Here is a 14,770-nt window from a genome sequence, read left to right as displayed (position 1 = left end):
CCAATCAGAACAACAAGAAGAAAAAAGAATCCCCCAAAATGAGGATAGTGTAAGCAGCCTGTGGGACAACTTGAAGGATTCCAACATTCACAGCATAAGGGTGCCAGAAAATGAAGAGAAACAGCAAGAAATTGTATATTTATTTATTTGAAAAAGCAATGAAAGAAAACTGCCCTCATTTGGTGAAGGAAATAGACATGCAAGTCCAGGGAGTACAGAGAATGCCAAACAAGATGGATGCAAAGAGGCCCACTCCAAGACATATCATAATTAAAATGCCAAAGGTTAAAGAGAAAGAGAGAATCTCAATAGCAGCAAGAGAAAAGAGGTTAGTTACCTACAGGGGAGTTCCATAAGACTGTCAGCTGATTTCACAAAAGAAACTTGCAAGCTAGAAGGGATTGGCAAGAAATATTCAAAGTCATGAAAAGCAGGGACCTATAGCCAAGATTACTCTATCCAGCAAAGATATCATTTAGAACTGAAGGGCAGATAAAGTACTTCCCAGACAAGAAAAAAACTAAAGGAGTTCATTATCGCCAAACCATTATTATATGAAATGTTAAAGGGACTTATTTAAGAAAAAAAAAAAGATCAAGACTATGAACAATAAAATGGCAAAAAGTACATATCTATCAGCAATTGAATCTATACAACAAATTAAGCAAACAAGAAGAACAGAGACAGAATCATAGATATGGAGAGGGTTTGGAGCGTTGCCTGAAGGGGAGGGGATGTGGGGGGGAATGGGTGCGGAGGTGAGGGGGTTAAGAAGTACAGATGTGTAGTTGCAGAACAGCCATGGGGATGGGAAGCGCAGTGTAGGAAATGGAGCCGCCAAAGCACCTACATGCATGACCCACAAACATGAACAATGCTGTAGACATTGCCTGAGGGAGCTGGGGATGCTGGGTGGAGAGGGGCAAAAGGGGAAAAAATGGGCCAACTGCAATAGCAAAATCAGTAAAAAATAATTTTTAAAATATGGAGAGGTGAGTGTAGGGGGACAGACCATGCTGAGAGAGGTGAGCTGCGTCTCTGCAGATAAAGCCCCCTTGTATGCAGGTATGTGGGGGGGGGGTGGACAATATGCACTCATTTTTTTGTGCTTTTCTCCTGAGGTGCTTCTGTGGGTATTTATTTCAGTCTGCAAGAGGCAGGCAGGTGGGGAGGGAAGACAATTTCCAGTGTAACTGTGCTAGTTACTCGTAGCCATAGGTTACAGTCACAGAGTTGTCCTCGCTGACCGCTGTGCCCGGTGTATTTCTCTGGTCGGTAATTCACATCTCTCTTTCAACCTGCCATTCTTCTCCAAACTGGCAGATTTTCCCTGAGCAACGACTTAATTTCTGTATCATCTGCAAAGGCGGAAAGGATCCTTAACCTGAATAGACATTTGCAGAACCAAAATTTTACTTGCTTCGTTTTAAAGGATAAGTCACCTATGCTTCTATTTCTCTGAATTTTTTTTTTAATTCTCTGCTTTACTCCTGATGAAAGTCACGAGTTCTCTAAGAAAGTTCATTGTTCATCCTTATCCTTAAACACGTGTGTGCGTGTGGGATAGCGCTTCCCTTCTTAACTCTAAATCAGGGTTTTTTATTAGGTGTACACCCTTGACGTATGGTCCCTTGAGAAGAGATGGGGTGCCAAAATCTGCCACACACAGAAAAGAGTCATTTGAGAGAAAGTTATTGTACACATTTTCTTAGGGTCCTAGAACTTTACACCGAGAAGGGTCATCGCAGTTCAACTATTTTATTCAGCACTCCCCCTCTCATTTCTTCCCGTCACACACACCCAAATCCGTAACACGTTAGAGTAAGTGGGGAAACTCAGGACACATTTACAGGGCATTTAAGATCACGTGTATCAGCCACAAAAGATGACAAATGGCTTCCATATTGAGCCTTGAATCACAGACGGCTCCCCTGTTCTAAATAGTCAGTCACATGCTTCGAGCATCACTATTCCAGGGAGATGGAAGGTAAAGAGACAGAAATGGAATTTTTTAATTTGGTTAAAATAAGGAAGTGGGGGAGTTTATCGACAGACCGAATCTCTTTAGGCAAATCTTTTTCTTTTTTTTTTTTTTTTTAGAGGTAATGGAATTGTTTCAGATCCTCGTGAAAGGAAAAAATTAGAGAACCCCACCGCAGGCCCATTCTGCCAAGCCCCGCCTTTGGCTCTATGAGAAGAGACTTTTCAACTCATTGCACAAACCCGCACTCCAAACCCATTCTGTGTCAGGCCTTGAACCAGGGACAGGCAAGAACAAAACATAGTCATGTCTCTAGCAAGCTCCCATTTTGGAAGGAAGAACAAACACACGGAATAATAACGAAAATGCCCTGTGCTGAGAAGCATAACAGGTATCTGCAGGTGTGTGGGGCTCACAGACCAGGTCTTCTGGCGAAGTCAGGGAAGGCTTCCCGGAAGCAGTGGCACGTTACAGAGAACAAAGAGCTCTGCAGAATCTGTGCAGGCAGGTCCTGGTTCTCCCTCCTTGTTCCCCAGAATAATTCTAAATACAGAAGCCCCAAAAGCATTATTTCTTTAGGGTGATTCAACCGCCGCTCCTAATAGCATCTTGAAGGAAAGCAATTAACTTGCAATTGTCCTTTATTATTTCGCTCATCCACGTAATTAAATCTTCTTAACATACTGATTTCACAGTACTTTATGAAGAATGGTAATGCTATGTTACTGGATCCTAATGATAAGATAATTTGCTACCAGTTTCACATGCTTTGATGTAGCCTTTCAAAAATTTTTCCTAAAATACAACCTTAATATGAGGTTAAAGCCTTCTCCCCTAAGACACTGGTGCTTGTCACCATTTCCCAGTGGGGAAATATCTTAAAAGGTTTGCCTTAGATTCCTCTTTTCAAGGAAAATATAAAGGTCTATGTGGATATATTATAAATCTCATTGGTCCCCCCAAAATCACTCCTAAGGCATTTTGTCAGTGTTTCCATTTTGCTTTAAATATGATTGTTGAGCCCTGGCTGGTGTAGCTCAGTGGGTTGAGCGCAGGCTGTGAACCAGAGCATCGCAGGTTCGATTCCCAGTCAGGGCACATGCCTGGGTTGCAGGCCATGACCCCCAGCAACCACACATTGATGTTTCTCTCTCTCTATCTCCCTCCCTTCCCTCTCTAAAAATAAATAAATAAAATCTTTAAAAAATATGATTGTCATTGTGCTATCTTTATTATACTATGTAAATATGTATACACACATATGTACACATGTAGACATACTTCCATATGTATAAATCCTTTGTATGTATTCCATTATTTTAGGTGTACATATAAACACATACATATGCAGTTACATGTGTGATATACATATATAATATGTACATATACAAGGGGGGACCAAAAAATACCAGCATTACCTTCTGGAGAGCAGGCCCCTTGCAGTCCAGGCTTCTCCCACTAGGTGAGTGTTCTAGGAACCCATCTGTATCGGTGTGCCAGCTGGCATGGTTGTGAGAGGCTGCGTTCAGCTTCAGTGCATTTTTTCTTAAGACTCAGTACATTTGCCCATTTCATGATGGTGCTTTATGAGTGCACCTGCCCACACCACGCTGAGTGTTCAGCAGTTATTGGCCAAAAACGGCATGACCCCCCGTGCCCCACCCCCACTATTTACTGGATCTTACCCCAAGTGACATTTTTTTGTTCATTTCCCCAAATGAAAAAAGTCCTCAAAGGAAAATCTTGTGTGGACGTGGAAAAAGTGAAACAAAAAAAGGCAGAAGCACTAAAAGGCATCAAAATCTACAAGTTCAAAAACTCTTGAGCCGTGGAAAAAACATCTCAGTAGGTGTGTTGCATCACGTGGACAGCACTTTGAAGGGGACTGAAGTTGAAAGATGTAAGAATCAATACACAACTTTTTATGAGTAAATTCCAGGTCTTTGGGGCCCCCTCTCACACACAGACGGGTAAATGTATATGTATACCCCATACATGCAATAAAGAGGATGTTCCCCTCGCCTCAGCACTGTGTCTTACAAGCATCAAAAACTCCTTCTCCTCAGTCCCTTCCATGAAGTCTTTGTGTGCCAGGACAAAAACGTTCAGTCCTCACCAGGGTTTCCTCAGACTCGTGTGTGACGAGGTAGCACCCCAAATTCTCTGCAGCAGCACCCCGTGTGGGCAACTTCAAGTCACTTTTCTGAGAGTGAGCAGGGGTCCATGTATGTCACTTGCTTTCACTGCCGCTGTAGGCATTTTGAGGCCCTGTTTAATCGAGGTCTGAGGGGCAGAATGAGTCTTACAATTAAGCGAACTGCCCCCAACCCATCATTATTGGTACAGCCTGGTCCCCTTTCACCCTCGTATCTCGTATGACTGTTTCCTTTGAGCATCGCAACCTACTGCTTTCTGGGGTGGATTGAAACCATTGCTTGGTGTACTCAGTGTTTCAACAGATGACTTAACATTCATATTGTGCCTATAGCATTCTTGTTTTTAGTACATTTTTGAAGACAGTTTTTTTTATTTTATTTTGATTTTTGATTTTAGAGAGGGGAAGGGAGAGAGAAAGAGAGGAAGAGAAACATTGACGTGAAAGAGAAACATCAGCTGGTTGCCTTCCACACATGCCCTGACTGGGGACCAAGCCCGCAACCCAGGTATGTGCCCTGACCGAGGATCGAACCAGTGACCTTTCAGTTCGAGGGGTGATGCCCAACCAACTGAGCCATACCGGCTAGGAATTCAGTGCATTTTTATAACTAGAATCCTATTTATAACCACAAATGTTTAGGTGGAAAAGCTTAAGATAATGATCCCTTAAAAGTCGGGAGATAAACTTTAAAAGCTGCGCCGAAAGCTCCTCTACGATAACTCTGAACCACGGTTACATTTGCAGGGAAGGAAGCCAAAGACCTGCCTTAGGTGGCCACCAGTCCTTCGTGGGGCTGAGGCCGAAGTCTCTCTTTCCCCCTCATCCCAACACTCTGACTCTTCCCTCTTCGAGTACGCGTCTGCCACACGGAATTAGCACTTCAGGTGCTGAGCCAGAGCGTACGTGGCACCTTCTTCTAGTTCACAAACACCACCCTCAGTGTGCTGCACATGTCCCCTTAAGCTGTTCTGAAGCTCAAGCAAGCTGACCGAGGTTGTACCAAGAACTTCTGTTGGGATTTTTTTAAATTTGTTTTGTGCACCATTATCATTCAGGTCAATGCAGAAGTATCTATGCAAGTAAGTCACGTATCTGTGCAGGGGCTCAACGAAAGTTAGGCTGTATCATTCTTTAACTACCTCAACACTCAGAGTTGCCTGTGCTCCTATGGCGTTAACCATAAACCACCAGGATTTTCCAGCTCTGTTGTATCTTGCTGGCTGCCTCATTAGACTAGAGGTGCATGAATGCAATTAAGAACCTATTTATTAGAGTCATGCAGGAGTGCAGAGAGTACACTTCAGAGAACATTTTGTCTTAAGGGAGGAGGGTGGTTTTTCCAAAAGCCTACCTCACATGTTTCCATGCTCCTAAACACTCGAACTCCAGCATGCGTATTAAGAGAAAAATGCGATTTCTAAGAGTGCTCTTCTCTATGTTCTTTTTGTCTATGAGCATGCAGTTGCTTTTTAAAGACAGAAATGTGAAAAGGAAGGTGACCAAGCATTCAAGACCTACCGCCGAGTCCAAACGAGAGTGGGAGCTTGCAAAGCATTGCAAAGAATTTCCCCACAATGGAGAGTTAGTAACATTTCAGCACTCTCCCCGTCGTCATCCACCACCAATCGTCTGTCAACTCTATCACAGTATCTCTGATTTTCCTGCTCTTGTTGCCTCCTTTCTACTGAAGTCCTCGTTGGCCGGAGAAAAAGTAGAATCAACAGTTCTCAAGGTTCACTCCTCTAGGACACTGAGGCTCTAAGGGATGGCCTGAGATCTCTTTTTAAACCAAACCTTGGTGATGTTCTTTTAACATTTCATGGATTGCTTTTACTCAAGAGAGTGTGTTTGCCCATATTTTTTTTCTTGAAGTTTGACATATCTGTAGTTTGTCCACACCAGAATTTCCTTTGAGGTGCTATTTATAGCACAGGATTAGATTCTCAGTTGTTTCAAGCTTAATATAGCAAAGGTTCATAATATTCTGCAACAACAGTGATGAACTTTAGTTTTGTCACATAAGCCAGTGGACTTCTGAATCTCCTTTTTGGTTCCAGTGCCTCCCAGAACCTTCCACCTGAAGTGCCTCTGACGTCACTCTTCTGTGGAAAACGTGATTGGCTCCCTACTGCCTGTTGCACAAAATCCAAACATTGGAGTGCAGCGCTCAGGGGTCTTCTGAGCTACGCTGGAATGCATTGCTTTTACAAAAACAAACTTCCTCTACTTCATACCATAAGGCCTCATACATGTTTGTGTGTGTGTGTGCACAGAGTCATATCACACAACAGATGATAGACTATTTACATTCATAATACATTCCTGAAATTATATGATTTACTTTTTCAAAGAAGCCATGTTTAATGACAGATTGTATTCTGAACCAAGAAACTTGGACAGAATAAATTGCAGACATGCCCACAGTAATAAGTTAGAAAATAAACTAAAGATATGTATCTTAGGACTCCTGGATATAATAAAATTATCCTTCAGATCAAATAAAATGTATCATCAAATATTGGAGTTACTGGCATTTGGGGTGGGTTCCCCAAGATAGAAACCAAGAGGAAGCACCAGAGACATTTTTGGAGAAATTGTATTAGACTTATGTTCCAGCACAAAGGAGGCGGCAGCACAGAGGAAATCTGAACAGACTCAGGGGCTGGCTCTGCTTAACTGCTTTTGTTAGCTGGGGACAAAGGAGGCTTGTGCAAAATGTGGGCTTTTTGGAAAAGGTGGGCTTGCGGGGTTTTCTATCCCAGGGCCAGGTGACTTCCTTCTCCAGGCGTGTTGCCCGGTAACTATGTGCCTGAGCTGTGAGAACAGGATGGTGGTGTAGCTCACCACCGCCAGCCCGGGAAGGACACGGAGCTCTAACCTTCATCAACTGCTGCGCGTGCAGGTCCGTAGCATCAGCATCTGCAGGGGAGCAGGCAGTTAGAAGGGAGATAAAATCAACACCTCTGCGTTTTTTCAGAAGGGAGTGGAGGGGTGGTGACATTCTTGCGCTCAGCTTCTTTGACATTTCTCCTGGCCACCTGGTCTTAACTTGGCTTCCTGGCCACCCGGTATTTTTCTATTTCCAGACCTAAGTCTTGTACTGCCTCATTGACATGGTAGATTACCTAAGGGACTTACACATTTATAGCACCTAAGACGATCTATTTTACTTAAAATATTTACCTACTCAATTTTCTACAATATTTTGTCTAAAATTCCTGTGCCAGACTACAACAAATACTAAATTGCTCCTTAATAACAATGATGCTCATATCCTAAGAATTTAGAAACATTTAGTTGAGTAATTTGGAGTGCTCAGGTTTCTCTAAGAAAGCAGTCCAAAGAAAATTGGAGTCTTTTCTTACAACAAATTTTCTTGCTTTGAGGAAGTATTCTAATTCATTCTAGCTTCTTCAAAGATATTTTCAGGAAGATATGTCAACATGTTTTCATAGGTATTATATTGTTTCCACCACTGAAAAGCACTTTTTTCTTTAAATAAGAACTGTTCTGTCATTAACTCAATATACTTTGTCTTTTTAAAAGATTAGTGGAAACTAATGGAGGAAAGACCACCCAGGAAAAGTGGATTTTACTTGCTTAACATTTTTGACACAAGTATGGGAGGAATAATCTTCCTTAGAAATTCATTTAAATTTTTTTCATTAGTAGAGGCAGTTTAAAAATAATTGTAAACCATCTCACATCTGATAAGGGAAGCTCAGGGCAACATCTCTAAGCGTCTCCTTTGACTGAGCAAGAGAGGCACGGGAATTTAAGATTTGTGTTAAATAAGAGTTAAGAAAAGATCAGAGCCTTGGTAATGAAAGGTGTATTCATTAGGTTTCTGCTCTTTGCCACAGTCTAGTTTTAATATTAGGACTCCTTGTTCAACCACCCTCTCCCCTCCGCACCTCTGGAATGCCACTCCAAGGAACCCAAGGACGAGACAGAAAATGGGTACAATGCCTTCAGAAAACCATTTGGCAGCATACACTAAAGCTGAAATTGTGAATGTCTTATGACCCAACAATGTCACTCCTAAGTGTTATATCCAACTCAAATACATGCACCCATTTATCAGCTATGCCCTATGAATAGGTTGTTCATAGCTAAGCTATTCATAATGGCCAAACCCCCCCCAGAAATATCCAAATTCCACCAAGACGGAAATTGATAAATAATGTATATAATAATAATGCACCCATTTATCAGATATACCCTATTAATAGGTTGTTCATAGCTAAGCTATTTATAATAGCCAAAAAACCCAGAAATATCCAAATTCCACCAAGACTGAAATTGATAAATAATGTATATTAGCACATTATTCAAAATGAGAATGATTAGCAATTACATGCAATATGATGACTCTCACCAACATCATGTTGAATGAAAGAAGCCAAATACAAAGAATACATGACGAAGAATGTCTTTAATATGACCAACACACGACCAAAGGTACAAAAACAGGCCGAAGTAGCCCATGCTGTTACAAGTTAACATTCTGGGTCTGTTGGTGGGGAGAGGACCTAGGGACCAGGCCAGAGATGGGGGCTGGGGGCAGTTATGTGGTGCTGACAGTGTTTGAGTTTTTGCTTTAAGTGCTGGTTCCGTAGGTGTGTTCGGTTTGGGGAAATTTAATTAATTTTATACTAAGGCTATGCCTACTTTTGTGATACATGTATATTTAAATTTCATAACGTTTTTAAAAAAGGGATCCAGGAAGTCAAAGGCACCCTTCTGCTGCCATAAATGTGACCCTTGAAGGATTTTAAGGTTTTCTGGACATCCCAGAAGCACCGGTCAGCCACCGTTCAATCAACTGAGTTAAGGTACTTTTTGCTTTTGTCTTTTTTTTTTAAGATGGAGACCTGTCAGAAAAACTGAAAATAACGTAAGTTAATATCTCAGATTACACTCAGCACCAAGTAGTTTACTTAAAAGTCGCCTTCAAAAACAGTTCTCTGGAAGAGTACTTATGGTACGCCACTTCAATGTTTAAGCCAGATCAAATTCTTACGAAGTAGCAAACCGATGAAGAAGTAAGTTTCATGGAGAATCTCAAGGGGTCAAGAAGGTGACAGCCCATCTTCCTCTGGAAATTTGCTGTGGCTTCATCACGCTGAAAATATGTGTCTCCACCCTCACCATCACTTCCCCAAAGTTGTTTTTCTTGAACGAGGCAAACATGCAGAAAAACACATTCTTACCAACTACCCAGCCATTGTGCCATTCCTGCAAAATACACTTCCCGGGACCAAGACATGAATGTGCTGTCACAAACACAGCTGGATACTCGGACGATGTTCGCAAGGGACTGTGCCGATACTTTAAATCTGGACTTCCTCCCGATGCCAAATAGCACGTTTCTGGGGTCACACTGTCTTCTTTTTAGGAGCCAGATGTACAGTGTCTTTGCTCAGGGAGTTCCACAGGGACAAGATATAGAATAAATCACAAATGTTCAAAGAAGGGAGCGTGTTGGTGGGTCTGACTTCTGCTCACTGAAAAACGAAATGCTCAGATCTGGGAAAACTCTAGCTTCCTTCTTCGTGCGAACAAATGCAAATGATCTCTTCTGACTGGTTCCTTCTCTGTAAATGCCCTTTTCCATCCACTCCTAGAGGGTCCAAGGACACGGGCTAAATGGCTACCACACAGCATTGTTGGTAGCCTTTGAAATGTCATTATTTCTCCAAGTGATCTCTTGATCACCTAAAAGGACATATGAGCCAAACCTGAGTATGAAAATAATTATATGCCGCCCTGGCTGGTGTAGCTCAGTGGATTGAGTGCGGGCTGTGAACCAAAGTGTCGTAGGTTCGTTTCCCAGTCAGGGTACATTCCTGGGTTGCAGGCCATGACCCCCAGCAACCGCACATTGATGTTTCTCTCTCTCTCTCTTTCTCCCTCCCTTCCCTCTCTAAAAATAAATAAATAAATAATAATAATAAATAAAATAATTATATGCCTAAAGCATGTCACACTCTTGAAAATACATTCCTCTCACCTTCACAGAGGCTGGGAGCATTACTATTTGGAAAGAAAAATTAGATTATTTGTATTAAAGCCTTTATTAAACAATCAAATTAAAAGACTTGGCTAAGGGAACACAATTAATTAAAGCTTAAGGTAAGACTAGAATCCAGTATTGCGAATTCCTAGGCTAATACTTTTTATGCTACATCAAGATGCTTTTTAGTCACAAGAAAGTACATGAATGAGTGACAATCTAGTTTTGTGGATTATGCACTGCTACCCAAGCAAACCCAAGAATCCTAAGTCCCAGAAGGCTAAATAAAACTCTTTATGAACTGGACATTCTTCAAGGAAGTACATGATCCGGTGGAGACAGCCAACCCCACTGACTCACACGGTTGTATCACATAGAGAACACCAAGAAGGAAGCACCAGGAAAACAGCACATACATGCTTTCTTCCTCCAGGCTTTATTCCATCCTAACAAAAGCCTTATGGTCTAACAATGAAGGTCAAGAAAGAGAGAAGCATCAGCCTCCCAATTTTGCCAGAGAAAATGGAGGAACTGAGCCCATCAGAGATGGACTTCTTCAAAGACCTAAAGAGTTGGTAAGAAAAGTAAGGAATTCTCGCTCATTTTTTCATTCATCCACCGCATTTGGTTTCATGCCCGCCATGTCGAGGTGCGGTGGCAGTCAGTGGAGACTCACAGACGAAACACAGAGGTGCCCACCCTCAGGGAGCCAGCAGTCAACCTGGCAGACAATTGTCAAGCCGTGTGGTGAGGGCCGAGGTAAACATGGCAGCCAAGAACAGGGGGTTTACGAGGGGTGGAGATGGAAGGATGGAGGGAAGTGGAGGGGAGAAAAGGATAAGAGAACAAGTTGACACTAAAAAGATCTTACTAAAGATGACCAGTAAAAATACGAGAAATTGCATCCTTTTCTTCTCCGAGGGACTCTTCCACATCCTGACTAGTTCAAAGGTTCCCAAGTATGGCCCCAAAGCTGGGCGAATCAACACGACCTGAAAATGTGTTAGAAATATCAATTCTTGGGTCCTAACCCAGAACTACAGAATCAGAAACTCAGGGTGGGCCCAACACTCTATGCTGTAGCAAGCCCCCTGCAAGTGGTTCTGATGTGTGCTAAAGCTGAAAAACCACTGTACTAGGTAAGTCAGAGTGAAGCTGGGTGAATAAAAGCCCATACGTTCAAAGTTAAGAGACGGTCCGGTCTGATGAGTCATGTAACTGCAGCAACTGAGAAATAATCTTTGGGCAGACATGTCCGAATTTACTTTTCAGAAATTACAGTTCTCCATGTTTGGGGGCCTCTGGACTCTGAACCTGCGAAGGCCAGCCCTGCACATGACCAATATTTCTGAAGTAAATGCTTTGCAGTTTGTCTGGAGTCGGGTGTCTCGAATGAGGATCGACAGACAGAAACCCTCAGGAAGCAAAGGAGCATCTCACGGAACAAACCACAGCGTCCACTGATGGGTCTCACAGGGCCTGCACGGTTGATTGGCAGGCAACGGGGCTTCCGAAATCCCGAGTTTGCTTCTTGCTCTATGGTCCCTCTGCAGGAAAGGGTTCCTACTTCCCGTGGGCTACAGTTGAGCTCTAGGATGCAGCGTGTCAGCTACATGCTCTAAGTGTCTAGACTTTATGCCTCTCGGTTCAACTTCTCGAGATAAAGAGTTGGATTGCCCTGATCTGGCTCAGCAGTTCACTTAGCTGTGTGGGGACCCAAAGCAGACAGGGCAGAAGGGAAGGCTGAGTGTTGACCTTAGAAGAGGTTCCGACTCTGGCGGGGAGCCGATGCTCAGAAAGTATAATATGGTAGAAACGGTCCACTTGGCGCCCTGAGCAGGCCAGCTACCTTCAGGGGTCCCTGGGGCAGTAGGAGAAAAGTTAACATCCTGAACTTCTGTGAATCCCCATTACACGGTAGGAAATCCATAGAAGAAGGCAGCTGTTTTTAAGAAGATAATTTGATTACATATCAAAAACTGTAATTATATATATACCCTACCCTCTTAGAAATTTTAATTCTGGGTTTCTATCCTAAGGAAAAAAATAGGATGCATGCAATGAGAAATAGCAAAAAATAAAAAGGAAATAGCAAAAAAAAAGTCACAGTATTGTTTTCCTAGCAAAATTTAAAAAGGAAATTATCTAAAATATCTAGAAATAGCCCCTAGCTGGTGTAGCTCAGTGGATTGAGCTCAGGCTGCGAACCAAAGTGTCACAGGTTCAATTCCCAGTCAGGGCACATGCTTGGATTGCAGGCCACGCCCCCCAGCAACCGCACATTGATGTTTCTCTCTCTCTCTCTTTCTCCCTCCCTTCCCTCTCTAAAAATAAATAAATAAAATCTTTTAAAAAGAAAAAAAATAAAATATCTAGAAATAAGGATTTTTATTAATAAAAGTTATTTCTTTTTCCTTCAAAAAGAATCTGTCTAGATCTATTCTTGGCGACCTTGTTCTCCCTCACGAAAACTCTCAGTGAGCCCTAACATTGTTTTACTACGGGCAAAAGGAAATCGTAGGCAGCCAGCCTCCCACGTGCTGTTTTTCTTGTCTGGGTTGCAGACACTATGGTGATGAGGCCACAGCTGCCAGATGAGCCCTCCCAGCTGCAGCCCCGACCTGCTCCTACTCGGCCCTAATTGAACATGGCTGGTCCCCTCTCCCCTCCGCTCCAGCAGAGGTCTCCAGATATTAGGTTCCGAGGCTGCTTCCTCGCCTCTACGCTCAGACCCAGGAGCAGGAAAATCCATGTCTTGAGCTCTAAAGCTTCACTAGAACAAATCGTAGTCCTTCCACTCCATAATGTAATGTAATTTGCATAACACGGACAAAACAGTTCCAGCCTTTGACTTGACAGGAAACATGTGAGTTCCCGTGTCCTCTGTTTTAACAGAGAAGAGCAGAACGGGCTGGAATGTTAAAAAGACAGAAGGCGATATATCTTTTCTTTACACACAGTGTCCAAGAAAGGCTACAGAATGATAGCATTAGAGCACAAATAGCTAGAATTCATCCAGAGTAATTCCCCAAACTCAACTTCTCTTCTCTCGGAGTGTTGTTAAGAGGACATGGAATTGAATTTGCATGGTAGTTCTTAGTCTGTTGCTAAGAAGATAACCTTGAAATTTTTTTTTACTGTAAGTTCAGGACTTCAGCTGGAGACGTGGGTAACAAACGCAGAGGACTGTGTTAAGATCTGGCAACAGTGCCTTTAAAAGGTCAGAGCAATTTACATCACACTCAGTGTTTGCAATTTCTTAATAACCCTGCATTACCACATGTGCCCTGAGTACATGACTCTAAGAGGGACATCTGAGTTCAATACGACTGGCTTGGCTGAGGATCTCACGAATATGATGAACATTAACCTCACCCCCAAAAAGCATAGGAAGGGCATAAAGAAGACTATGCAGCTCATTGGCATGGTAAACGGAAGGGTCCTGTTTTCATGCCTTCTTGACCTCAGACACACACTATCCCTAAGGTTCTTCTTCTGCATAAAAGGAGGAAACTTCAGAAGAGCCAGCAAATAAAAGTTTGGAGCTGTTTTAGCTGAAATCAACAAGACATGATTCTTTCGATTCCTTCTCTGTTTACAGAGATGGCCATCGATAAACCTTGGCAGGACCCAGAGGCTCTGCAGAACCCAGAGCGACAACAAATCGGCTACGTGATGTCTAGCCCCCCGAGCTGTAACATCGTTCACTTCTACATGTCTGTGGCGTCTTTGTAAAAACAGGCAGCGATCACACTGGCACCTTGCACACAGTAGGTGCTTGACGAGGGTTGAGTAAGTCAAACTTGAATTGCATGTTTGCCCGGCAATCTAGTAAAACTTTCAGAATGGCAGATGTTTCTAGGACTTGGCTCATTTATTTTTTAGCAAATAGATCAAATTATAAGCCAATATTAAAAGTGAAGGCACCCCTTACTTAATTGTATGACTTGGCTGCCATTATTAATCCAAGGAAGCCACCACGTCCTTCTACATCTTACCCACCCTCGTGGGTAACCGACTGTAGATCAGCTTCTAAAGCAAAGTTGACACTTTGGGGGTGACGAGACATGAAATGCCAGGAACTGAGGCCATCTTTCTTCGGTGGCTGCCACTGTTAGATGTCAGGCTTATAAACTGTCCCCAGCAAATTCCCGTCTTTGACCGGAGAAACTGAAAAAGCGAGCTATTAGGGCAGCGAAACGGCTAAGTCAGATGCACAGAGGGGGCAGAGGCTGGAGACGGAGGGGACTGTGGCCCTGTCTGGGGCCCCGTTCCTGGAGCGAAGCCATGGCCCTCGGGGTCTGCCAGTGACCGTTAGGAAGTCCCCTTTTCAGCTCCAGGCAGTTAAATCACAATGTATCAAGCAACTAACAAACATATAGAGTATTAACAAAGGAATAAGGAGTCCAAGACCAGAAACATCTCTAGGAATGAGTTTACAGAGACAATCACATCCCAGCGCAGACAGAAGGCAGGAAACCTCACACCCAGTAGCTGTGTGCTCTGCCTCCTTTGGACTACAGTAACCAGTTTGCCCCAGAAAGCCCAGCTTGCTCACTCTGTCCCAGCGCCCTGCACAGTGAGCTGGGACTGTCATTGCTGGAACTGTCCTGGT

This window comes from Phyllostomus discolor, chromosome 3, assembly GCF_004126475.2.
Source record: "Phyllostomus discolor isolate MPI-MPIP mPhyDis1 chromosome 3, mPhyDis1.pri.v3, whole genome shotgun sequence".
In the NCBI taxonomy this organism is placed as follows: Eukaryota; Metazoa; Chordata; class Mammalia; order Chiroptera; family Phyllostomidae; genus Phyllostomus; species Phyllostomus discolor.
The sequence above is the reverse complement of the archived record's forward strand: the minus strand, read 5'-3'. Positions refer to the sequence as shown.